This window comes from Lactuca saligna, chromosome 6 (assembly GCF_052625555.1).
Source record: "Lactuca saligna cultivar CGN05327 chromosome 6, ASM5262555v1, whole genome shotgun sequence".
NCBI classification, from domain to species: domain Eukaryota; kingdom Viridiplantae; phylum Streptophyta; class Magnoliopsida; order Asterales; family Asteraceae; genus Lactuca; species Lactuca saligna.
In genome coordinates this window covers 82,725,058-82,749,626 of record NC_136422.1, presented here as the reverse complement: position 1 = coordinate 82,749,626, position 24,569 = coordinate 82,725,058, and the positions used below count along the sequence as shown (strand labels likewise).

At 38.9% G+C, this 24,569-nt stretch overlaps 2 long non-coding RNA genes across 3 annotated transcripts; both read left to right on the top strand.

The window, feature by feature from the left end:
- The first annotated feature begins 14,636 nt into the window (after positions 1–14,636).
- Positions 14,637–16,989, top strand: LOC145002103 (uncharacterized). Of its 2 annotated transcripts, XR_013661806.1 has the most exons (4): positions 14,637–15,554; positions 16,311–16,422; positions 16,492–16,846; positions 16,927–16,989. It is a non-coding gene; the product is annotated as an uncharacterized LOC145002103 (long non-coding RNA). The 2 variants fall into 2 exon arrangements; XR_013661805.1 differs by having other exon boundaries at positions 16,311–16,846.
- Positions 16,990–17,061: 72 nt separating this feature from the next.
- LOC145003329 (uncharacterized) lies at positions 17,062–18,508 on the top strand. Its single transcript, XR_013661921.1, has 5 exons — positions 17,062–17,180; positions 17,426–17,539; positions 17,658–17,712; positions 17,790–17,872; positions 18,260–18,508. It is a non-coding gene; the product is annotated as an uncharacterized LOC145003329 (long non-coding RNA).
- Positions 18,509–24,569: the final 6,061 nt, after the last annotated feature.

Sequence of the window (24,569 nt, the reverse complement as noted above, 5' to 3'; positions counted from 1 at the left end):
TATCTGAAAAACTATAATGGGTATAGTTAGCAAGTCAATCCTACATTTTATACAATTTGAAAAACGAACCACTTTCAAAAGAAGTAAGGTTATTTCATTGTAAACCTATTTATACTAGTCAATGTGAGACATTTAAACTTCAACGTACATTTTTGTATGCATTTCAAGTCCTGTATTATATACCATAATCTCTTGGAGGGAGAGCGTGATACTTGTGTATAGATCTATACGGGATTGACAATCCCGCACCTAAACTACTAGCTATAGTTAGACCGGCAGGTCTGGGGTGACAAATGTCATAACACTGCAACACTTGAAGAATGTTGTTACCGGCCGTCAGTGTCAATAGTATGGTTATAAAACTCACGTAAAAAGTATAAAACAAGATTGATTTACGAGATTCATATGTGCATCGCAGTTTTCTTACATTATAATTTCATACTAAATTATTGTCATTGTTGTTTATAAAAGTTACTAATACATTTCCAGCTTTGGAACCTTTTTCATTTTACAAGAAAATATTGGATTTTCTAAAAACCTCGTTTACCAATTTACTACCGAAAGGAATATACTTTTCAACTCGGAGCACTCATGAACTCACCAACTTAATTGTTGACACTTTTCAAAACCACTTGTATTTCTCAGGGAATCAGTGATACAGGTAAACTACCAGCTTTTGGAAGAAGGAACACAAAGGATGATTTTATCATTAAACATTTATTCATCATATTGTAATATTCTTTTGATAACATGTATAACGCAACAATACACGTTTTCATTGTTATATATATGATGGTTGTGTTACTTTCTTTACAATATTCAATCGTTGTGATACTACGTGAAGTCATCCACCCCCGAATGTTTCCGCCATTCTGGTTTGGGGGTGTGACAGATTGGTATCAGAGCATTGTTTATAGTGAACTAAGTATATCTAACCACATAAGATATACAAACTATATATACAACGGGAACCAAAAACCCTCTGATAACAACATTTTCATAGAAATATATTTTCTTTTAAATATATACATTTTTACCGCACGTATCAGTCTCGCGTCATGACAAATTTTTCTAAAAAGTAGTATGGCAAGTTGCAATACCACGATTGAGCCTTGGGGTATGTAATCAAATCAAGAATAAACATAGCCTGATCAACTATATTTATCCTGGATTTGACCAATATACGTCGAGGAATGGTCGTAGTAGTCAACAAGCCAAAAGCTTATAAAATCTAAATTCGCTAAATTGAAATAATATAAGTCTATTATTAAACGATAAAACATTGCGCTCAGTAAAGATATAAATAGGCTTAGGAATTCGTTAATTAGAAATTCTTTTCTTATAAAAATCTCATACCTCTATCCCAGTACAGACAAATGGCCGTATTTCCTTTACCAGGAGACCCCTACTACCTAAATCAAGGTAACGGCGGCTGGATAGAAGAGGACCCGGAGGAAGACCCAGAGGAAATCGAAGAAGAATTCGAAGAAGAAATCGAAGAAGAATTCGAAATCGAAGTCGGAGAGGAATACGAAGTCGACGAGGAGATCGTGGAAATTTCTAGCGGAACAGATTCCGAACCAGAAGTAATTGACCCCCCATCCCCCATCCTCCAGTGATCAGGCCACATCAACCGGGACCCATTCCCATCTGGGGGAGCCACCTCTACTACTGGAGCCGTCAGCAAGGCGTGCACCCTCCATTTGGCATGTGTCGGGATTTTTACAACGTCAGTGGAGGAGGCTCAGCTGATCGAGCACTTCCCGTTGTCGTGAACGCTATAGCTAACCAGAACTACCAGGCAGACCAACAAGCAACCAGAATTCGAGAGATCAATGCTGCTACCCAAGGTAACGCCTCCGACATCAGCCGTTTGGAAGGACTACATGAGAATCTCCAAATCTACACGGGGACACTACAGAACCAAATGATAACAGCTCTAGATGATATAAGAGAGATGAAAGAACAACAAGCAGAATTTGAGAGGCGACTGATGGGAGTCAAACGGTCAGATGCCGAATCCAGCTCCAAACGCCACAAGTAGAGTTTGTTCAAGCTCCAACAAATTTTGATATAGACTAGGACCGCAGATAAAGTTTTTCTCTTATTTTCTTTTGTATCTCTAAAACGGAGACCTCTTAAATAGGTCAAATTTTCCTAGAAGCCTAATGAAACACACTTTAGGTGTGATATATATATATATATATATATATATATATATATATATATATATATATATATATATGTATATATATATATATATATATATATATATATATATATATATATATATATATGCAGTGCCTCTTTATATACCTCTCGAAATTAATTAAATTGTTATATCTAATTTGAAACCAAAAACTAAAGTCAAAACAAATTACAAGATACGACTAACCCTCAATTACACGATTGTCAAAACATTAGAAACTTATAGTATTCATTCTTATTTTCTCTACCAGAAGATGCCTCCTCGTAGAACAACACGCAGAAACTCAACTCCAGCACCACCTCCTCCAACTATGGATGCAGCTATGTTCCAAACTGCTGTAACGGCCGCTGTAACCGCGGCGATGGCTCAAATGAGCAACAATGGGTCGGGAGGTGGAATAAATAGCTTTACCAACGGCCCAAGCCAAGGCCGTACTGGAGTCTGCACTTACAAAGACTTCACTAATGGAAAACCTATTCCCTTTTATGGAACTGGAGGAGTATTGGCTCTGTCCCAATGGATAGAGAAGACGGAAGCCGTATTTGAAATTTGCGCATGCCCGGAAGAAAGCAAAGTAAAATTTGCTGCCTGTACATTCTCTGAACGCGCCTTGACATGGTGGAACGGCCACGTCAAGACACTAACCCTGGTGGTGGCAAACTCCATGGGTTGGGAGAATTTGAAGCAAATGCTCCTACGGGAATACTGCCCAAGGGGCGAGATTCAAAAGCTGGAGCAAGAATTGTGGAGCCTTTCGATGAAAGGATCGGACATTGCAGGCTACACCAATAGGTTCAGCGATTTGATAACGCTTTGTCCTGGGATGTTAATTCTAGAAAGCCAAAAAGTGGAGAGATAAATCTGGGGATTATCACCCCAACTGCGAGGAAGTGTGCTAGCTTCCAAGTCCATGACCTTCGACAGTGCCAAAGAACTGGCGCAATCGCTTGTGGATCATGGCGTCTACCAAGGAGTCACGACTATCGCAACTGAACCAACCAAAGGGAACAATGACAACAATAACAACAGCAAGAAGAAGTATTGGAACAAGAGGAAGGGACTAACCTCGCAAGAACCTTCAAAGAGACAAATGGTGGCGGTTCATGCTGCTACTACTCCCGGCACAACTCCTACAACTTCGACGCCAACAAAACAATATGCAGGGAACTTGCCAAAGTGCAGCAAATGCAACTACCATCACCACGGTAATTGCCGCGAGATGTACTGTAAGAACTGCGAAAGGAAAGGGCACACAGCCCGTTTCTGTAAGGCACCAGCGCGGCCATTCACTCAAGTTCCTGGTACTGGGGTAAGCCAAGCGTGTTATGGATGTGGAGAAACTGAGCATTTCAAGAGGGACTGCCCCAAGACAAGGAATGTTGGTGGTATTGGGAGAGTGCTGGCGATAGGTCAAAATGAAGCAATAACTGATCCAACAGTAGTTACGGGTACGTTTCTCCTCGACAACATTTATGCATGCATACTATTTGATTGCGGTGCGGAGAGAAGTTTTGTGAGCCATAAATTCAAACATCTACTTAACCAGAGACCCCAACCACTTAATAAAATATTCACTGTAGAAATGGCTAATGGAAAAACAGAAAGCACAAGTGATATGTACGTCGGGTGCACATTAAATTTAAACGAACATTTATTTCCAATCGACCTTATGCCCATCTAGATAAGAAGTTTTGATATAATCATCGGTATGGACTTGCTGAGTCTTCACCATGCCGACATTCTTTGCCATGAAAAGGCCGTTCGTCTCAATCTTCCCAACGGTGAAAATCTCATCATATATGGAGACAAACCTAGTGCAAAATTACAAATCATCTCCTGTATTAAAGCACGAAAATATCTTCGCAAGGAATACCATGCCTTTCTAGCCCACGTAGTAGACCAGAAGAAAGAACCAAAGAACATTAAAGATATTCCAGAAGTCTGCAACTTCCCAGACATTTTCCCAGAAGATCTCCCAGGAATCCCACCAGAACGTCAAGTCGAATTCAGAATCGACTTGATTCCCGGAGCCACCCCAGTAGCAAAGTCACCGTACCGTTTAGCTCCAGCCGAGATGCAGGAACTGTCCAGTCAATTGAACGAGCTGTTGAGCAAGGGATTCATTAGGCCAAGTTTCTCACCATGGGGTGCACCAGTCCTGTTCGTGAAAAAGAAGGACGGATCTTTTCGCATGTGCATCGATTATCGAGAACTGAACAAACTGACAATCAAAAACCGATATCCCCTTCCACGTATAGACGATCTTTTTGACCAACTACAAGGAGCGAGCTACTTCTCGAAAATCGACCTAAGATCCGGTTATCACCAGCTACGAGTACTAGAAGGAGACATCCCCAAAACGGCTTTCCGAACACGATATGGTCACTACGAGTTTGTAGTGATGCCCTTCGGATTGACAAACGCTCCAGCAGTGTTCATGGATTTGATGAACCGAGTATGTCGCCCCTTCCTGGACAAATTCGTGATCGTGTTCATAGATGATATACTCATCTATTCTAGAAACCAGGAAGAACACAGCCAACATCTCTGCCAAGTTCTGGAAACATTAAGGGCAGAGAAACTTTATGCAAAATTTTCCAAGTGCGAATTTTGGATTCGAGAGGTGGATTTTCTAGGACACGTAGTAAGAAAGGAAGGAATACACGTGGACCCCTCGAAGATCAAAGCAATAGAGAATTGGACGATTCCAAGAACCCCTACAGAGATCCGACAATTTTTAGGACTCGCCGGGTATTACGGAAGGTTCATACAGAATTTTTCCAAGATTGCCAAGCCACTCACCACACTAACTCAGAAAAATGTGACCTTCGACTGGGGAGAAAAACAAGATACCGCATTTCAAACACTAAAACGAGCATTATGTAGTGCGCCCATCCTAACCCTGCCAGAAGGGACGGAGGACTTCATGGTCTATTGTGATGCATCAAACCAAGGACTCGGGTGTGTCCTGATGCAACGAGGGAAGGTCATCGCCTATGCCTCAAGACAACTAAAGACGCATGAAGTGAACTACACAACGCACGATCTTGAGCTAGGAGCAGTCGTTTTCGCTCTAAAGATATGGAGACACTACCTTTACGGCACAAAATGCACGATCTTCACTGACCATAAAAGCCTTCAACATATTCTCAACCAGAAAGAACTCAACATGAGACAAAGACGGTGGGTAGAGCTACTAAGTGATTACGAATGCGAAATTCGATATCACCCCGGAAAGGCTAATGTAGTGGCGGATGCACTCAGTAGGAAGGAATACTCAGGTCGCCGAGTGAAGTCCCTAACTATGACGATCCATTCCCACCTGTCCACGCAAATCAAGGAAGCCCAAATAGAAGCCTTGAAAGCTGAAAATGTGGCAGGAGAAACCCTAAGGGGAATGGATAAGAATCTTGAAACCAAGAACGACGGAGTTCGTTACTTCATGGATCGAATATGGACACCAAAGTTTGGTGGATTCAGAGAAATCGTCATGGACGAAGCCCATAAAACACGATACTCCATACACCCCGGCTCCGACAAGATGTATCTCGACCTCAAGAAGTTGTACTGGTGGCCGAACATGAAAGCCGAAATTGCTACCTACGTGAGTAAATGTCTGACGTGCGCTAAGGTCAAAATAGAATACCAAAAGCCTTCAGGTTTATTACAACAACCAGAAATACCCGAATGGAAGTGGGAGCGGATAACTATGGATTTCATAACCAAGTTACCCAAAACGACAAACGGACTCGACACCATTTGGGTAATTGTCGACAGGTTAACTAAATCAGCGCATTTCCTACCGATCAAAGAGACGGATAAATTGGAGAAGTTAACAAGGACGTACCTTAGGGAAATTGTACGACTGCACGGTGTGCCCGTATCCATTATCTCGGACCGAGATAGTAGATTCACCTCAAGATTCTGGCAGTCGCTACAAAGAGCCTTGGGGACAAGACTAGACATGAGTACCGCCTATCACCCTCAAACTGACGGCCAGAGCGAGAGAACCATACAAACCCTAGAAGACATGCTGAGAGCCTGCGTAATCGATTTCGGCAAAGCATGGGACACACATCTACCCTTGGTCGAGTTCTCGTACAACAATAGCTACCACACCAGTATCAAAGCTGCCCCGTTCGAAGCCCTCTATGGCCGCAAGTGCAGGTCACCTTTATGCTGGGCCGAAGTGGGAGACACCCAACTAGCAAAAGGACAAGCAACTGACAACACACTTACTGGGCCAGAAATCATACGGGAAACTACGGAGAAGATTGTTAAAATACGAGAACGTCTAAAAGCATCAAGGGATAGACAAAAGAGTTATGCAGATAAGAGACGAAAACCCTTGGAATTCCAAGTTGGAGACTGTGTCCTACTAAAAGTCTCGCCTTGGAAAGGATTGATACGCTTCAGAAAACGTGGGAAACTGAACCCCAGATACATCGAACCATTCGAGATCCTTGCGAGGATCGGTCCAGTGGCTTACAAACTTAGACTACCTCAGGAACTCCACAATGTACACCCTACCTTTCATGTATCAAACCTGAAGAAATTCTTATCCGACGAGACCCTTGTCGTCCCTCTAGACGAAATCGCAATAAACGAAAACCTCCAATTTGTAGAGGAACCGGTAGAGATCATGGATCGGGAAGTCAAAAGGACTAAACAAAGCCGCATACCTATCGTGAAGGTCCGCTGGAACGCCAAGCGAGGACCTAAATACACCTGGGAACGAGAGGATCAAATGAAACAAAAGTACCCGCATCTTTTTTTCTAAATTTGTAATATCTATCTTAGATTAAATTTCGGGACGAAATTCCCGTAACAGGGGGATGATGTGACAACCCTATTTTTCCCAAAAGCATTGTAAACATTCGAAAGCTAAAAACAACGAAATTAACCTCGAAAATAAAGTGTTCAGGTATCTAAGTTGGGATGCATTGAATATTAGATATCATGCCCAGGTTTCCAAAAACATAAAGAACACTCAAAACCGAGTTATAATGAAGAAATTATAACCACTCGTATAATTACGACACATCGTTAAAACGTAATTTGACATAAAAAGTGGAATCTCAATAAAATACATTTTTGCCTTAAAGTATCTAAATAAAAGTCGTAGATCTCGTTGAAAGATGAGCGTGCATAAAAAGATCGCCCAAATTGGACCTCGTATGAAGAAGTTACGAATTTTCAAAGTTTCGTAACAGTAGTAGAGGGCTAAAAACTCGGATTAAAGATCGAGTGTTATTTAGCTATCGCCACCTAAACGGAAGTTGAAGATCTCCTCGGTGGTAACAAAACAATCAAAAGACAAACGAAAACCGACGTCGAATAAAGAACCTATGAAATTTTAACGAACTTTAGGAGGCCCGGCCTATTAAAATTATATCATTAAAAATAAAGTCAAAACTAGCCGACGGAGTCTAAATGAAAGTTGTAGAGCATAATCTCACCTACGCGTGGATATAAAGAACGCGAAAAACGGAGCTCGTACGCGAAAGTTACGGAATTTAGAAGTCGGAAGCAGGGATTACGCCCCGCGTACTCTGGGAGTACGCCCCGCGTACTAGACCCGGAGTCGGGTCTCATCAACCCGCCCAAGCTACGCTGGCTAGACCCAGTAGTCCCATCGACCCGCCCAAGCTACACCGGCTAGACCCGAGTCGTAAGCCATGACGCCACATTACGCCCCGCGTACTCCGGAAGTACGCGCCGCGTACGGGGTTTTCCAGCCCTATAAATGGAAGGCATAAGCTTCGGGTTTAGGCACACCTTCACCATTTCTCAGCCATTCTCCCAGCTCCAGAGACCCTTTTCTCACCTCGGTTTCCGCACTCGAGCCCCCGACGAAAGATTTACGTTGCAGAGATCCCCGAAGAGCCCGACGACGCAACTATCCGCGATCGAAACTCTGCTCAACTCTAGCCCCTCTCTTCGAACTTAACGAGTGAGTTCATACCCCTACTTTTCAATTATATTTCATGTTTTAGGGGGGGAATACAAGTACATTACATGTTAAAAGTATCGTTTTATAAACATAAATGCAATTTCTAACTTCGAATATCGATACAAACATCTTATGTATACAAGGGCGAGTATATCACTAAGTTATTTCTACGAAATGGAACATACTATCTGAAAAACTATAATGGGTATAGTTAGCAAGTCAATCCTACATTTTATACAATTTGAAAAACGAACCACTTTCAAAAGAAGTAAGGTTATTTCATTGTAAACCTATTTATACTAGTCAATGTGAGACATTTAAACTTCAACGTACATTTTTGTATGCATTTCAAGTCCTGTATTATATACCATAATCTCTTGGAGGGAGAGCGTGATACTTGTGTATAGATCTATACGGGATTGACAATCCCGCACCTAAACTACTAGCTATAGTTAGACCGGCAGGTCTGGGGTGACAAATGTCATAACACTGCAACACTTGAAGAATGTTGTTACCGGCCGTCAGTGTCAATAGTATGGTTATAAAACTCACGTAAAAAGTATAAAACAAGATTGATTTACGAGATTCATATGTGCATCGCAGTTTTCTTACATTATAATTTCATACTAAATTATTGTCATTGTTGTTTATAAAAGTTACTAATACATTTCCAGCTTTGGAACCTTTTTCATTTTACAAGAAAATATTGGATTTTCTAAAAACCTCGTTTACCAATTTACTACCGAAAGGAATATACTTTTCAACTCGGAGCACTCATGAACTCACCAACTTAATTGTTGACACTTTTCAAAACCACTTGTATTTCTCAGGGAATCAGTGATACAGGTAAACTACCAGCTTTTGGAAGAAGGAACACAAAGGATGATTTTATCATTAAACATTTATTCATCATATTGTAATATTCTTTTGATAACATGTATAACGCAACAATACACGTTTTCATTGTTATATATATGATGGTTGTGTTACTTTCTTTACAATATTCAATCGTTGTGATACTACGTGAAGTCATCCACCCCCGAATGTTTCCGCCATTCTGGTTTGGGGGTGTGACACGAATGTAACGAAGAAGGGCACTTCAAGCAATACTTCCCAAAGAAAAATCAAGCAGCAAGGCTAGAGGCACCGCCAAAGCCAAAGGCATTCCACATGATCCTCGACAAAGCAGAAAACAACGCGAGGAATCAAGGATGAAGACTTCGTATCAATATTTAAAGTATGTATCAGGAAGCGTAGCCTGTTAGAGGCATAGTATAGGGTGAACTTGAACTTTTGTGTAATCGTTTCGAGAATTAATATAAACCCTGGTTTTGGTTATCTGATGTGTTAAATGATTTTATGATTGTTGTATGGTGACTTGGTCGACTGCGGGACAATACTTGGGACGAGTATGAGTGGGTGTGAATAGTAGTAGAGATCTATACTACTGGAAGCACAGGACTCTCGCTTGGATCAAGGAAATTCACAATGTTACCAAGAAGCTAGTGATTGGTCTCGTTTTATTCAAGTATGTCGTTACCATTGTTTCAGTAATGACTAATGAGATGTTTGTTATTTCGACCCTAGAGGTCATATCAAATTGAGTCTAAACGTTGCTTCATACGATCAGAGGTTGTTAGAACATGACCCATCGATCTCTTACAATAGATAAAGGAAAGTACTTATCCTAAGAAGAAGAAGGAGTCCTCAATAAGGATTTATTTGGTAACTTGTAGGCTACGATTGAAAGTCCAACATAGTACGAAGAGCAGATGTAGGATTGAGCATTACCTGCTATCGAGAAGTCCAAGAGTTAGCCACTCTTTCGAGGAAACATAGAAGCTACGGTTATTACCTAGGATGAAGAGATAACGTATGGAATCATTATACAAAACCAATTTCGTTGATGATTTCGGGACTTAATCATCCTAAGGGGGAGATAACTGTAACGTCCGTAGATCAGGGCGAGTCAATTTAGAGACGATAAGCATCAAAAATGACTTTTTGATAGAAGATTATTTAGATTGAATAATCTTAACTAACTTTTAGTATATGTTACAAGGATTCCGTAAATATAAAGAACGCCGAAATCTGAGTTATAACAAAGAAGTTATGACCTGTCGAAGTTTCACGACAGAACAGGCACGATGCTGAATGATCTAAAATATGAATTTAAGATAGAGCAATATCTAGCCTTAGTGATCTAAACGAAAGTCGTAGAATATGTTAAACCGAGATCATGCATAAAAAGAACGCCCAAATCTGACTTCGTATGAGGAAGTTATGATTTTCCGAAGTTTCGACTTAGCGGTATGCAGCCCGAATACTCAAATATGAGATCGAGTGATTTTTAGCCGAAACAATCTAAACAAGAATCGAAAATCTCATCGATAGTAGTCCAATGTTAAAAAGGCACACGCAAACGAACGTCAGATGAAGAAGTTATGAATTTCTAATTGAGTTTTCCTGTCCCGGCCTACTAAAGATAATATAAAAGTAATATATTTATAATATATTAAAATTAAAGTCAAAATTAGCCAACGAAGTCTAAACGAGAGTTGTAGAGAATATTCTCTCCTACGCGTGGATATAAAGAACGTCAAAAACGGAGTTCGTATGCGAAAGTTATGACTTTCTGAAGTTCGGGGCGCGAACCACAAAGTTGTGTCAATGGCCACGATGTGGAAATAGTGCCCATGATGTGGCATGTTTTCTAACGCCTCCTGGAGTCTTCCAGACCCAACTTGCGATGACGCATACAGTGAAGACCAAGCCCACGACATGGAAAAAGTGTCGACGACGTGGAAAATGAGAAATTAGCCTTATAAATAGATTTGAAGGGGCAGCCGGCCAAGGTTGCTAATTCAACCTTCTCGTACCCATATTACCTCGATTTTCATGCAAAGAAGTACCCCCAAAGCCCCGGCATCATCCTAAGACCCGAAGCAAGTCTGGAATCCCCGAAGATCCCGAGAAAAATAGTTTTTGAGTCGAAGCTCTGACCGCGTGAAGCCTGGTTTTGGAGGAAACATCCCGGTTTCGTCGCAAAAGATTATTTCAAGAGCCGTAGTGTTGTCCGATCATCTTTTGATCAAGTGAGTGTATATTTACTTTCTTCTAACACATAAATATTTAGTAATTGCTATGAAATACTTGTTATGTGTTAATAAGTTGTTTGTTTATCTGAGATGAGTGTTAAATACGAAGTATATACTATAAAATACGTGATATGTGTTAATAAGTTGTTTGTTTATTTGAGATTGGTGTTGAATGCAATGTTTGGTACAGGTTTTAAATAAGTTAAACTGTATATGTGTGTTTTATATCTACTATTATGTTGGGGAAAACATGGGTAGATAAATGATGAGGTGCGAAAGATGATTAAGAATAATATTGGCAGATGCACCAATAGTGAACGTAATAATACTAGCAGATGCACCAAATAGAGAATGTCATAATACTAGCAGATGTGCTTAAGGATAATATTGGCAGATGTGCCTAATAGTGAATGGCGTAATCCTGGCAGATGTGCTTAAAGGATAATGTCGACAAATGTACCTAAAATAGAATGTCATAATGACGGCAGATGCGCCTAATAGTGTATGTTGTAATCCGGACAGAGGCGCTTAAAGGATAACCTTGCCAGATGCGCCTTATGTAGCAATGGATTTTGTGCTAATTCCTTAGCTCAATCCTTAGGAATGAATTATTGAAGGATAGTTGATTCTTAGGGTAAAACATTAAGAATTAACGAAGATAATGAGGATGGGTAATTGGGTTGATTGTTTGATGATTAAATATAATAATTATATTATTGTGGGTTGAAAACCCTATATGCTCACCAGGTTCCCAAGCCTGACCCTCTCAGTTTTCTTTGTATCACAGGTTTCAATACGAAGGCTTATTTCACTAAGAGATTAAAGGAGATGTAAATCATTAGTGTAATTATATGTAAGTTCTTTCTATGCTTATGTGTCTGTATCGGAACATGACATCCCGAGATTTTGTTATATAATGAAAATACATTTCTTTAAGAAATGCTTTTGATAAATTCTTATCATTTTTTGTTTTGGGAACAAATTCTGCAACCATGTGTGGTTAACCGGCACACTAAACTGGATTTAAAAAGGTTGGAAAAGGGTGGCTTAAGGTTTATCATAGATCGGTGGAGTGCGTGGGGTTAACCGGAACATCGGTTAGGTGATAAACATTAATAGTACCAAGTAATTTGCATGGTTATTCACACCTTGTTATGTGATCCTCGATATCCCAGTCACAAAACTTGAAGGGCACATTCGAGATTTATACATGCCATTGAGAAGTTCAATGAATCTCAAAAGAATCTAGGAGTTTCAAAAACTAATTAAAAACCTAATAAATACATTTCATTTTTTTCATGGTGGAAATTGATGAATCGTCATTCACCTATGTTCAAATATTTTATAGCTCGGATTACAGCGTCCCTCTTCTAAGTTATAAAACATTGTGTTGGGTCCTAGACTTAATATTACATTTGGATGTCTTATTAACGACTATCTTTATATCTAATCTCAACTTTTCTTTCTTCTTTTCAGATGTCCTCCAACATTGTTGCTTCTGGCGCTAACCTTACCGACTCCTTCTCTCTCATGAACCTTTGTGTGAGAGTCATCTTCGATGGTTCCAACTTTATGGATTGGATCCGAAACATCAGGATGGTCACTCGTTACAAGGACAAGGAATATGTACTCGACAAGGAGCTTAAGGAACTTGATGAGTCATCTACTACTCCAAAGGAGATCGCTGAATTCCAAGCTTATGAGATAGATGCCACTAAAGTGGCATGTATCTTGTTGGCCACGATGACAGCCGAGCTCCAAAAGTCCTATGAGGACTATTACCCTATTGAGATGCACCAAGACTTGATGGATGGCTACCATCAAAGTGCTCGTCAAGATAGGTATGACATCATCTCCTCCATGATAACAACCCGGATAAATGATGGTGAACCCATCACAAGCCATTTACAGAGAATGCAAAGGTATGTGGGCCGTTTGCTAAATATGAATGTGGACTGCCCCGAGGAGTTGGCTATTGACATCATTTTGCACTCCTTACCTTCGTGTTATGATCAATTCCGAATGACATATCACATGAACAAGGAGGAAGTTACACTCAGCAAACTTCAAGGACTTTTGAAGACCACCGAAAGTGGTCTTAAAGGTAAATCGGTTGTTACCACTCCTACTCCTACCGTCGACCCTGTTCTAGCCATTGGGCAAAGTAAAGGGAAGAAGAGGAAAACCCCTTCAAAGGGTACCAATGGAAAGTCCCTTGATGGATCCTCTTCAAGTAGAACGAAAGGTGGTTCTTTCACTCCTCCTACCAACCCTAAAGAGACTGAATGCTTCTATTTCCATGAAAAGGCACACTGGAAGAGAAACTACCCAAAGTACCTGCAAGATGTTAAGGATGGGAAAGTAAAACCCAACCATGCAGGTATTTACACTATATTGTCTAATAACTCACCCCATTCTAATTCTTGGGTCCTTGATACAGGTTGTGGTATTCACATATATTCTGACTTGTAGGGACTAAGAAGAAGTGAGAATATGGAGCATGGGAAGATAAACTTGATCATGGGGAATAGGAAAGTTTCACCAGTCACCAAGATTGGAGTTTAGTCTTTGTTGCTAAGTAGTGGGTTAACATTAGATTTGAATAAATGTTATTACTCGTCTGAAATGGCGAGAAATATTATTTCCTTTCATGGTTTGTACAAACAAGGCTTTACCTTTTCATTTGATAATGAATGTGGTGGTATTAATACTTTCTTTAATAATGTTCTTTATTTTAAAGCATTACCTTGTGATGGTGTATATGAAACTGTGTTGGTTGTTGATAACATAGGAAATAATGTGTTGTGTATCGAGTCATCCACTAAATTGGATAAAGCATCATTATGGCATTGTCGTCTTGGACATGTGAGCAAGAAACGCATAGGCCAACTCCAAAAGTATGGAGTCTTGGAGTCATTTGACCTAAATTCGGATGATAGTTGTGAATCTTGTTTGCTTGGGAAAATAACAAAGTCACCCTTCATTGGTACCACTACAAGAAAAAGACCCTTTTACGATGCGCAAACAACGACACTCGGAGATATATGTTACGCAAAAGAGAGTAACGTTAAAAAAGTGTCATCTCTTCAAAAAATTTAAGGATTTAGGTCGTGCATTATTGCGTGCCCTTAAATTAGTGTCTAATGTAAAAAAATAAAAAAACACAGAGGGCACTTTAGCTAAAAGGTGCGTCGTCTATGAATGTCGTTTTATATTTTTTTAAGAAACGCGCTTCTCACTTCTCCTTAGAGGGAAAATGAAATCCCCAAATTTTTTAAACCCCCGCCTTCTTCTCCCTCGTCTCCACCCTAACCCACATCCACTACCTCTAATCCTCGTTGCCTCTTCTAGTCTCAAACCTGATCCTCACGTTAAATGGTTCAGTGACTGCAACTCCTTTCGATTGTAGTGCTGATCAACAACTACGACTCATCAACCGTCAATCGAAGCTACCTGTTGAACAACCCCTAATCGAAACCTCAACCTTCTCGTCTCTCCTTCTCCACCAGGTTTTCTCTTATCTCTATCCTCCACCAGATTTTCACTCTGAAAAAGGCGATCGATCTCCCTACTTCGATTAGAAAACCCAAAAAAGTAGAAAACCCCACCTTGGAGATTTAGGGTTCATTCCCACCCAAAATTCTTTCGCGCACCCAAAATTCTCAAACATCAAGATCTTTTTCATCATCTCCCCTTTCATTCATTTTCCCGCTAACTTTCTCCTACGAAAACACACCAAAGTAGAGGTTTCGGTGGCAAATAAGGATGAAACGGCGCATGAGAGAACTAAAAGGACTCTTATTGGTTGGAACGACTAGTTGGAAAACACACAAGACTCTATAACCACTCCAGGGTTTAGAAACAGAGAGAAAGTTCTTGTAACTTGCTCACATCTTACAGGTTACATGTTTTTTGATTTGTTCCCTTTATGCCACTAATTGTATCTAACCCTTTTTATTGTCCAGGGGCAAAACAAAGATTTTTTTTTATTTGTTCCCTTCGCATCAATTACAGGAATTTGATTATCCCCTCTCTTTGAACTGACGAACTCAACCTGGACCACCACTGCTCAGCCACCCCTGCATCCACCGCTACAAGATGAAGACTTGGACCTAAACCTGAACCCGTTAGCATAAATCCTTCGTTTTGGAGATGGGCTAATTCATGTCTTCTATCTGCGTATTTTTTACTTGGTGATGATAAATTCGTACCCATAAATCTTCCTTCATGCTCACCATCTACAATGAAATCCTAGGTCAATGATCTGTATTGATATGAAATGGGTTGTTTACAGGTATTCCTTTTCCCCAACATGAAAAATCCAAATAAAAAGATTCTAGACTTGGAGCTATGGACTAAATGTATGTAGGTTTGACTGATTTGTTTCCAAATTGTATGTATATATGCTTCAATAGAAACTGATTGGTCGTTGATTTTGAATAATTATATTTTCTTGATGCAATAGATACTTGTCTGTTTGAATCGTTTTTATGCTGGTCAATCTTATGGTGCTCTGCTGGAATTTTCTTCTTGATAAAACATACTAGTTGAATTCTTTTTGCTGCCTTTAATTTTTTGTGTTGAAATGTTTACTAATGAACTGTTGAAACAAACATACTTCCTGAAATATATTTGCTAAAATCTCATGCTGAAATCTGAAGTTGAGATATGATTTGAATCTTTTTTTAAATCTATTTTCTTGAAATCTTTGTTCTATGTTAAATGTAAGTACTCCACCGGCGGTAAGCTCTCTCTTTATGCTAATTGGTTTGTTTTGAATTATAAGTTATCGAATTATATGTTCACAATAAAGAGAATCAGGGGCATTTGGGAAATCATCAAGTAAAGAGAATCAGGGGCATTTGGGAAATCATCAAGCTCTCTCATGCCTAAAATGCCCCTGTCCCATGCAATATAATTTTCAACTTTTTTTTTGAAACATTTTTCTCAGTCTTGTTGCTTACTTGTTTTGTAATCATTTGAAGTATAATAAAAGTTTAGTTATAGTTAAATAATTGTTATAGTTAATGAATTTTTGATTCCATTCAAGAATTCCCCTTCTGATCATGCGGGTTTGAGAAACAAGATGGGGAAAAATACTTCAAATAGCTGCAAAAGAAACCATGGACCCTGAACTCATTGACTTTGTTGACTGGCAGAAGGTATAAGAAACTCACGTTCAATGACATCATTCTTTTTTCTTCTTATACCACACTACCTTTTGTGTTCAGGTGGCTGAGAAAACGGCTTTCTTACGTCTTGTTGAAGTCAAACTTGTTCCCATATCCTTGGAAGGCGTTGCCTTTAGGACTAAAGTCCTTGACACAAACCCCAAATTGGTACCTTATTCATATGATGTTACTTTTTGCAGAACAATTCCCTAAACCCGATTTAGAAAAAATTGAAGATGAGGCAATGCCTGATTCAGTTGATGCTATTAGTGTTATCCAAGAACTTCATGTATGTCATTTAGGATCTGGAATTAATTTAGCTGCACCAGATGTTAATGATGTCCCTGAAGCAGAGATTCTTGTATGCAATGCATCAGCTTCACCTAGCAACTGCAACTTAAATTCATCAGAACCTGTATGTGTTAATGATTCATCTTTAAAATCCAAAAGTCCATAAATGTTGAAGCTTGCTAACATAAATTGATCTGGCTGTAGGATGAAGCAGCTAATGTGGATCCACATGAACATGGAAGTCTGTATCAGAGTTATTTTGACAGTTAGTATTTAGGAAGACATTTTTCTAGCTGTTATAAAAGGATGCTGCTTAGATTCATGTATCATTATAATTTATCAGAATAAAAAAACTACTTGACTGTTTATGTATTTTTACTTATTTAGGTACCTCCATTTTTGGTGCGCAAAGTACTCACACAGATACTTTCGTTCATCAACGTTTAGCTATTCAACAGGTAAATTGCATAAAATATGTTTATATTGTATATCAACTCTTTTTTTAATAAAAATGTTGATGATTTTTTTTTGTGGAAGTTTTTTGATGAGACGTGAGTGTTGCTTGTTTAGTGATGGTGAATATTTAAAGTGAGGATTGGTTGAATTATAATAATGTTGTTATTATGAAACTGAGGAAGTAAGAACTTTTTATATATTTTAAAAAAATTGATTTTGTAGTAAATAATATTTGATTTATTTACAGTATGCGGGGACCGCATGGGATGAGTTGAAGCATATGAGACAACCAATTGGATTCTTGGTTGTACATCAAAAGCCCAAGAAGACTTTGAATGAAATTACCAATGAACTTCGTCCTGTAAGAAAATTTATTTTAATAGTCATAAATATTTTAATTTTGTTTTTCTCTTTTATTATATTCAAGATTGTGCATTTTCGTCATTTATGCAAATGCTTAACATGCAATAGCTATACAGAATCAGCACCATGTATTGGGATGACAAATACGGGACCCACAGTGTTTCATTAGAAGTAAGTTACTACTCACATAACAAATATGAATTCCATCTCATAAAAAACTTAAATCCTAAAGGCGATTTCATAATTAGGTCATTTCAAATATGAGAGTCATGATGAAAGTGGACTCAAACAATGCAGTCAGCAGCTCATTCTTTTTAGATGACGACTCCAGGTAAATATCTCAAGACTTGAAAAAAAAATCTTTGTAGGGGCAAAATCGTCTAAAATGGGGATATGTATTTGAGTATGATGCAGCATACCGTTCTTTGTGGATGACATCTCAAAGTCTATGCAACAAGTAGACATAGGAGAGATTGAACTCCACCTTTAAGCTGTTCTTTAATAGCAATGTAGTATTAGGTTATATAGATACAATCATAACCGATAAAAAAACTGAGTTAGTTAGTTTCTACTTTCTAGTAGTGACAATAGGTTTCCATGATGGCATGAAAATGGTATTAAGTATTTGCATTCTTATTATATTATACCCCTCACATTTTCCCAAATTGCCCCTTCCTCTACTATGTTTTTTTTTGTTTTTGTGTATTTTGTGCATCAGGTAAAGTTGATGGAAGAAAGGAATATGAAGCCACTTGATTTAAATCTTGCAGCATTATCAGCAAAATGCAGTAAAGACTTGGAGTTGAATTTGGCTAAGTCATTATAGAGTGAGATGGGCCAATGTACAACTGCTTATCCATATAATCATCTGTTTGGAGCACTAGTCTTAAAGAATTATGAAAGGCAAGATGCAACTTTACTTAGTTGGAATTTGATGTACATAGTAGATTAGATGCAAATTTATATATTGTAAGAAATAGAATTGTATGACATTAAATTTATGCAATGGATTCTATTTTTTGTAGATGACATTTTATTTTCTATTATGAAACATTAAATACAAATTTAATTTGAAAATAAGTAAATTTATAAATAATATCTTTTTTTTAAACATTTAAAATTATGATACACAAAAATGTGTGTCATCTTCATTTATGACATGGCCTTTCTTGATAGGGGCTTTCTTGATACGCATTGCATGTCATTAACACGCGCGTCGTAAGGTTACGACACGCGAATGCGTGTCTTCTTCCTTTATGACAGGGCCTTCCTTTATACGCATTGAGTGTCGTAAACGCGCGTCGTAATTGCGCATCGTAAATGAGCGTCGTAAATGCGCGTCGTCTATAGACGACGAGCAAAAGTGCGTCGTCTCTCTTTATGACAGGGCCTTCCTTGACGCGCATTTGCGCGTTGTCTGAGCCTTTTACGACGCGCAATGAGCATCGTAAAAGGCTGTTTTTCTAGTAGTGTACTTGTGCTAGGGGTGAGGGTTTGTTGGATCTCATACATACTGATGTGTGTGGACCCTTCAAAACCGCCACAAGGGATGCTAACCGCTTCTATGTGACTTTTACTAAGGATTATAGTAGATATGGATGTCTACTTAATCAAGCATAACTCAAAAACCTTTGAAAAGTTCAAGGAGTTTAAATAAGAAGTGGAGAATCACTTGGGCAGGAACATTAAGATGCTTCGATCAGATCGAGGTGGTGAGTATCTTAGTACAGAGTTCCTTGAATATATTAAGGAATGTGGGATTGTCTCACAACTGACACCTCCCAGAACACCACAGCCTAATGGTGTGGCTGAGAGGCGTAATCGAACCTTGTTGTACATGGTTTGTTCCATGATGAGTCAAGCTTTGCTACCAATCTCATTTTGGGGGTATGCCTTAGAGACTGTTCCCTATATCCTTAATCTAGTCCCTACAAGGAAGGTTGTCAAAACACCTCACGAGACGTGGACTGGAAAAGTTCCCAATCTTAACCACATCAAGATTTGGGGTTGTGAGGCATTCATGAGGCGCGAGACTCATGATAAGCTCAAACCTCGAAATGAGAGGTGTATTTTCATCGTCTACACGTAGAAATCCTTTGGTTACCTCTTCTACAGACCCAGTGATAACGTGGTCTTTGTAGCAAGGAGAGGAGTCTTGAGAGAGAGAGAGAGAGAGAGAGAGAGAGAGAGAGTTCATAAGCCAAGGAAACAGTGGGAGGCAAATTGAAAAATGAATAAATTCAAGAGTCAAGTGGTGAAGGAACCTCAAACCCTAGCAATCAACCGGAGGAGGAAACTCCTATTGATCCGACTGACGAGTCTGTACCTACGAGTCTGTACCTATGAGGCGTTCCACGAGAGTTAGGAATGCACCTGAGCATTACTATGGTTTCCATATTACTGTGGAAGGTGATACACTTATCATTGATAACACACTAGTAAGTTTGGATGAACCTAACAGCTACATGGAAGCCATGGCAGACCCTGAGGCTGCCAAATGGAAAGAGGTTATGGACAGCAAGATACAGTCCATGTATGACAATCAAGTTTGGAACTTGGTTGAGAATGTACCAGGTCGTAAAACAGTCGATGCAAAGGGCTTTTCTCAAACTCCGAGAGTTGATTATGATGAGACCTTTTCACCAGTAGCAAAGATTAAGTCTATTAGGGTTATGTTAGCCATTACTGCATTTCATGATTGTGAAATATGGCAAATAGATGTCAAAACCGCTTTCCTTAATGGAAGGTTGGCTGAGGATGTTTACATGAGTCATCCATAGGGTTTTGGCCATACTGAGTACCTTAATAAAGTGTGTAAGTTTGAGAAATCCATCTATGGATTGAAACAAGCACCTCGCAGATGGATTCTTTTTTTCGATGAGAAAGTGAAACAGTTTGGCTTTTCGAGGAGTGAAGATGAATCTTGTGTATATGTAAAGGCTAGTGGGAGTATAGTTAGCTTTTTGGTATTGTATGTGGATGACATACTACTCATAGGAAATGACATCCCAACTCTGCAGGAAGTGAAGTCCTAGCTTGGGAAGTGTTTTCATATGAAGGACCTTGGAGAAGCTACCTATATCCTAGGGATAAGGACTTTGAGAGACAAGGGTAAGAGACTAATTAGACTTAGTCAGGGTACCTACTTTGATAAGGTGTTGAAGAGGTTCAGCATGTAGGATTCCAAGAAGGGAGAGTTACCAATCCAGAGTATCGCCAAACTGAGTAAGACTCAGTTCCCGAGTATAGAGGTTGAGATAGCTGAGATGAGTCGAGTATTGTATGCTTCCGCTGTAGGCTCAATCATGTATGCTCTGACTTGTAGTCATCCTGATGTGGCCTTTTCCTTGAGCATGGTCAGCAGATATCATGGGAACCTTGACAAGGCTCATTGGATTGTGGTAAAGAACATTCTCAAGTACCTGTGGAGGACTAAGGATTGGGTCCTTACCCTCGGTGGGAGTGATGACTTGAGAGTAGTAGGGTATAGTGATGCTAGTTTCTACACTGATAGCGATAATTTCCGCTCTCAGTCAGGTTGGGTCTTTACCTTAAACTGAGGAGCAATTATTTGGAAAAGTTCCAAGTAGGAGAAGGTGTCTGATTCAACTTAAGAATCAGAGTATATAGCAGCAAGCGAGGCAGCAAAGGAGGCTATATGGCTAAAGAACTTCATTGGAGACCTTGGAGTTGTACCAGCTAGAAAGGAGCCTATGCAGACTTTTTGTGATAGTGAAAGTGCAGTTACCTTAGCCAAGGAACCAAGGGATCACGGAAGATCCAGACACATCGACAGAAAATACCATTTCATCATACATCGAATAGAAGAAGGACTCCTCGTGGAAAAGAGGGTATCATCAGATGAGAACCCAGCAGATCCCCTCACGAAGGGACTGAGTAGGGTTAAGCATATTTAGCATGTGAGGCGCATAGGGATAAAGGATGATATTAGTTTTAGAAATTAGATAGTTTTTGAAATTTATAAAGTGTAATTGACATTTGATGATAAATAAAAGTTATTGTTTATTTATGAATAAAGTGTTGCTATATTTTGTCAATCGTTTACTATCATTTCATTTTTCATGTTTTGACTTCCAAGAATAACTATGTTATGGTATATCATATTATTCAAATTCTCCACATTCAGTCATATGTTGGAAGTAGGTATGAATCAAGACTCTCATGAAGTTGGCTTGTAGATGTCTAAGGTGTTGGACATAGCAAGAGTTGCTACAACATTCATGAGTGCTCATAAGTTCTGAGTATTAGATTCAACCCACGCTCACTTGTATCACTTCATGGAATTTATCTTGAGTGATTGTGTGATGGTAATATCATATAAGTCTTCAGACTTAGAGATATGAATTGTTATACATTGATTGCACAACAACGGATTGGTAACTCGATGTTATAAAATGTGCCGTTGTGTATGATTCTGTCACAACTGAAAATTTTGTGTCATGTAATCTATACACTCAAGTTAATGTGAATCAAAAACTTAAGAACATGTGTAACACCTATGATTATGACTTCAAAACTTCAATCAAATACATCATACAAGTACTACAAATAGTCATCAAACAATTGGAGACCCTAGAAGTCCTTGTTTAATTCCATTTTGGACTAGGACTCCCTTATTGGATCCAAATGGACCAATAAGCTTCCAATTAGACTATCATGGGCTTAGAACCCTAATTGGGCTCTAATTGGACCCACACTAATTTATTTCAACATTTTGGGCCATGTTGGGCCTAGAATGAAATGAATTAAAAGCCTTGATACATGAATAACCTAAACTAGTCCAATAAAAATATAAAAAAAATCCTACCACATTCCTTTAGACTTAAAACATACCCAAGATTAACTCTAATATTCAGCTTAGGGGCAAAGGCCCAAATTTTTCCTTTTCCCTTCCAAATTCTCGGCCCAATGCATGCCACCTCATTATTAACCAAAGGGTATCTATGCATGGAACTCATACTTCCAAGCACATATCACTTCAAAGATCACTCCTCTTCTCTCCTCTCTCTCACTCTCGGCCACATTCAAACACACACACAAAAAAATTTACTCATTCTTCTCTCAAAGAAACTCTCTCCTTTCCTCTCCATAATTTCGAGATTCTAAGAAGCTTTCAAGAGGATCTTTCAAGCTAATCATCATCTTAGGTAAGTATTTACTTATATACATGATCTAGCTATTTCATTCCATCAAAAATCTCTCCTAAATCTATTCCAACTTGTGATCATGCATCTTAGAAGTCACCAAACTCGAGACCTACCAAGGAAAGGTGCTAAGGCCGAAAATCACTTCATTTTTCCTTCCATTTTCTCTTCAAAACCGAAACCACACTAAGGTGAGCTTCATACCCCCTATTTTCTGTTTTTATGAGTTTTGTGGGGGGGGAATACAAGTGAAAGTGTAGATCTATATGTGTTTTGTATGCCTTGTATGATTTCCATGCTTATATGTGTGCTTTTGTGTGTTATAATGTTGGATCTAGTCATAAAACCCCTCAAAAATCGAGATATACCTTATGTTAAATGATTTTAGCATCAAATATATTTCTACATACAAAGTGTTTCTAGAAAAATAGCTAAATGGCTTAGTAACAATTTCTTTGGGCTAAAAACACAATTTTTGGACCAAAAATGTGAAAAATACAAAAATTAAGGGCCCAAATTGACATATCACGAATTCTGATGGGTGAGGTGTGTCAAAACAGTTTCAATAAAACAATGTCTGGAAATATACTCATTTAGAGGATTAAAAACATAAATTTCAAGCTTAATGGGCTAAAAATGACATTTTCGGCCCAATGAGGCCCATTATGCGAGATTTTCTGTTTTGGAGGGCCAAAACTGTGTTTTTCTGTAAAACAGTGGACTATAAGTGTTCCAAGTCCTTTTCAAAGGTTTAAAATGTTTTTTTTAAATTTAAAAAGGACCAAAGTTGCAAAAATTTTACAATTTGGGCCAAAATTGTCAAAATTGCGAAAAAGAAGGGTTATAACCGAGAAAACTGAAATTTTAGGGACTTAAACTGTTTTCATTGAAAAATATGCTGAAAAATATCAATTTCAATAATTTTTGGTGTTAAAATGTCAAGAAAAATGATTTAAGGACCAAACTGGAAAATTATTTAATTAAGGGGTTGAAAAAGTAAATTTTACAAACAATGAGGGGCTGAAAACAGAAAACTTCCAAGGCTTATTCAATACATGCAATTTGATCAAATAATGGCACCGCGACTATCGACGAAATACAATACACTACAATACCAAAAGTCGTTGTTAAACGAATTGGTTCGGTCTCGAACAAATAAAATCCGAAACTACTAACACGACGACACTACGACGCTACGACACTACGACACTACGACACTACGATTCATACAAGTAACGTTTGGGAATTCAATATACATGCGAGTGTGCACAGATGTCTACGCACCATCTTTGGGCCCCAAAAGTGTAAAATCTTGTTTGTTGGGCCTAGCTAGCCCAATGACCTGATCTTAAGGCCCGAAGACCTCTATCTTACGAAGTGTTGGGTTTTACCGACCTGACACAGCGTAAAAGGACTTTCAATGGCTTGTATACTACTGGTCCCCAAGGGTCCTTTGGTATTGCTAGTAAAGTCTACATTTCATGCGAGGCGGGTCTGGGACCCCTCGTACATTTTTATCCCCAACCGGTTAATGGAGTCATCGAGGTCTTCGTGTCCTCTTTCTCTTCGGATGTGGGACTACACATAGTCAGGGCGATTGGATAACGTGATTAATACGGACGACGCCTACGGGATCGTTAGTATAGCTATAAACTAGTCGTTTGTGTAATGCATGTTTGTAGCAAATAATCATGCTCAAAAATAATCCAACGTCGCCTGGGACTGACACTACGCGCTATGCAATGGTTTCAATGTGACTTCATGGAATTCAAGGAATTAGGAAAACATCGGGTTTTCCTAGGGTTTTCAATACATACAGATTTGAAATGCATACAACTTCAATGAACAATTTTTACAAGTATA